The following is a 3,648-nucleotide window of genomic DNA, read 5'->3' as shown; positions in this document are numbered from 1 at the left end:
GCGGCCGCTTTTCAATGTGCGACCGCGATGGCGAGGGAGAGAGACGCGCGCCAAGGTCGAGAGAGCGCGAAACTTCCAGAAGCGATGCGCGGTTCCCTGCAGCCGCTCCTGTCCGGCGGCGGCTCGCTGTCTTTCATGCACCGGCACGTGCTCGCCGTGATCTTCGTCCGCTCCGGTACATCATACCCCTTTCCCTCTTTGCGTGCGCATCACCTCGGATTCACGCGTTGTTGCGGCCAGCGGAGGCCAATGACGCGGCCTGGGCCTCATCATCAGTCAGCGCTGAGGAGGCACGCTTCCTTCCGCCCTACGTTTGTGCGCGCTGAGGTTACGCCTACTGATGCTGCCGCAGTACGATCCATAGAGAAAGATATACATCTTCCTATCGGCGGATGACGTCACTGAGCGCTCACAGAGGTGCTGCTCTTAAGACGAAGTTTAGTCAGGCGATATGGATGAACACGAACGGTTGCGATGTTGGAACTGCATGCAGCATGTTGCATGATGCTTCCATGGTAACTTGGAAAAACAATGGTTACTGGACCAGAAGACATCGATCCATGAACTGATTCATAGAACGCAACTTTTATGACTCTTGTCTTTAATGATTGGCGCCGATGGTTTTCGACTGAGTCAAGGGCTTAAGTCCCAGTTCACGTCAGCTGGCCTTTAAAGCCCGTTCACCGCAATGTTGATTTCGCACTCGTAACTAATCCTGCAGCTGGCTTGTGATGCATGAATACGGACGACGAGAGCACGCAGTAGACGCTGTCCGAATTAGCTTCGCGTTTGGACGAACGTGCGGTCGGACCAGAAATTTGCCAATCTCCTCATGAAGTCAATGCCTTGAGTCTAAAAGAAGAGTACGTGAACGCTCATGAGTTATCATGCATTAAGCGTGAAGGCACGCATGTTTTTATAGAGAGACCATGGTCTCTCCATAAAAACATGCGCGCTCTCACGCTTAATGCATGATGACTCATGAGCGTTCACGAGTCTAATTTCCGGTTATTCCAGTCCCTTCATACCTCCCGACTTATCCGTTATTATTCTTTTTTCATCAGATACCTTGGTGTGGCTCATCTGATGAAATATTGTTTTGTTCTGAAAAAGGCCACTGGGCCTAACGAATGCTGACAATAAACCCGGAACGCAACGCTCCCGTAGCTCGCCGAGGAAAACGCGTCAGCGGGGCAGACATAACAAGGGCACAAGGACGCCGCTGCCTCCGCGAGTCCTTACACTCTCCCCCCGCGCTCGGGAAACGTTCCGCGGATCTTTGGCCAGCGAGAATTCTCGAAACAGCGCGGACGTAATCTGACGCTCGCTGCAGCTGTCGTGCTCTAGATGAGTCACTTCTGGCCGTACGCTGCGCTAGAGGCTAATGGCGGGGGCTAGCGTCTATTGTCGCATCTTTCTTCAAATGAATTTGTGGTACGCAACTGGCAGGCTCTGTTCTGAATGACATTGCTATGTTTGCGCCAGGTTTCGAGTCGTCGCGTGGTCCCGGCGGAAGACACCCTTGACCTTGAACAGCCGAGGAGAAGGATGAGCACAAGAGGAAGAATAAGAAGACTGGTAACTTACGCTCTCACTTCATACTCTTAAAGGATGAGCTTAAGTGTCCCCAATAACGTAGCACCTTACACAGACAAGGCGTGATAGGAGAATAATGTAGCAGGCAGAAGAAGCTTCCGCCGTTGCTATCGCAATTCAACTAGGGTTAGCCAGAGTTAAACGACAACTTTTTTTTTTTTTTTTTTCAACGGCGATAACTGTTCAGTAAGGTATCAAGTTGTGACGTTGGTGAGTGCCTGTAGCATACGGTGAAAAGAAAACACAGAGTACAGTACTCACGGATTGAAATAGGACACTCGGAGCGCGTGGCCGTCGCTGCATGCAGCGCCACCCGTGGATGCTCATGGAACCAAGGTGCTGTATTGTGGTATAGCAGGAGGGAGAGAACATCTAAAAAGCAGAAGTGCTTCTTCCGGTCGCCAATATGCCGGCCTGTTTACCACACTGCCTTGCATGCAGCGACGGCCACGCGCTCCGAGTGTCCTATTTCAATCCGTGAGTACTGTACATTAAGTCATTACGCGCCCCTATAGCATTTCCACATACAAGAATTCACATTGTTTGTTCCAAAACGAACCGGGTGCTTGGCGATTGTCACAGTTTTAAAGCCCATGTGCTGTCCGGAAAAAGAAAAGGCCTAATCGGGTACGCGTTGTGCAGTGGCCGCCATTTAAAATTCCTCCGTTACAAAAAGTAGCCCACTGTTAAGGCTTTATTTGCGCTTTAGAATTAAGTAACCGCTAGGACACAGTGTTACCTCAAGAGTTTTGACGCCTCAGGCTTTCAAACCGAAAAAAAAAAAAAAAAAAAAGGCCTTTTGTTTGCGGCGAGGGTTGGTTAGCGGTGTAGAGGACATAGGTAATGTCCCCGATCCCCTTCTGAAATTCAGTACCTGAGGACATGCCTACCACTTCTACTTGGTCATGTCATCACACCGCAGTGACATGAAGAAAGCAATAACAGACATACAACTTTTGTTTCGTCACTAAAAATGTCCGGCATTCATGTGGCTGAATATAATTCTTGCAACCGAATTACCAGATTTGAAAAAGCAGGGTACGAAAAAGCGGGGTATTCGCAAGCGTGTTATCGCGTCAGCCACCGAAACCTAACAGCAGAAAGGTGAAGGACGCAAGAAGAAACCAGAAAAGAAGGAAGTGAGACAGCGAAAGTGCGGTGTAATATGTGAGTATCGCAGTTCCTATAGCAGGACAAAAAATATCGCGCAAGGAAAAAATGTCCTTTATTGTTTGTTTAGACCCCTCCCCTTCTCCCACCCGCTTTGACACATGTATGCAAAGCCTGGCCCCACCCGCATTATGGATGCAAAAAAGAGAAAAATGGGCGGGTGCATGGAAGCGGCATTGCAAGCGATTTGTTAATTGTTCCTGCGTGGTTTGGTAAGAAGTTTTTTTATTAATACTGTAAGCCTTCTTCAGGCTCATACAGGAGTGGGTCAAGTCACTCGTACATATCAACAGTACAAAAAAAAAAAAAAAGGAACACAATGGAACTGTAAATCATCGACAGTCAAATAACATCATTTTCATTGGCGAAAAAACGTTCAACATTTTAGAAAAAGACATCAGGGTTAGCAATGTTAACAATTTCACTTGGTAACGCATTCCACATTTCTATTGCCTTAGGGAAAAAAAAAAGTATTTAAACGTGTCACAGCGCACCCAGAATGGTCTAATACAATAATTATGGTAACTCGGGCGGAGTGACTCTGGGATGTTTTCAATTTCGCTTGAGAAGTCGTGCCGTGCCGCAGGGTTGGAGAGATAGAGAGCAATGCCTGCCATCTGCGCACCCGGCCTAGATCCGGAACCTTCTACCACTCCACACCTTTAGGAGGACAAATGTGGGGACACTTAAGCTGCGCCTTTAAGAGTATGAGCCCATAGCGTATACCCTACCAGCCCATATTAAGTCTCGCTTTATCCAAACCGTATATATGAACGTGCCTGCGTGACCGATAGGTAACGTGATTTCAAGGGTCCTGGCAGGCTGATTCTGATATCACCCTCCCATATGAAAGAAGCGACCCGAGTTGGCAGCTCCTGTCAA

This window comes from Amblyomma maculatum, chromosome 9, assembly GCF_055883805.1.
Source record: "Amblyomma maculatum isolate TAMU_Amacu chromosome 9, ASM5588380v1, whole genome shotgun sequence".
Taxonomy (NCBI): Eukaryota; Metazoa; Arthropoda; class Arachnida; order Ixodida; family Ixodidae; genus Amblyomma; species Amblyomma maculatum.
The sequence above is the reverse complement of the archived record's forward strand: the minus strand, read 5'-3'. Positions refer to the sequence as shown.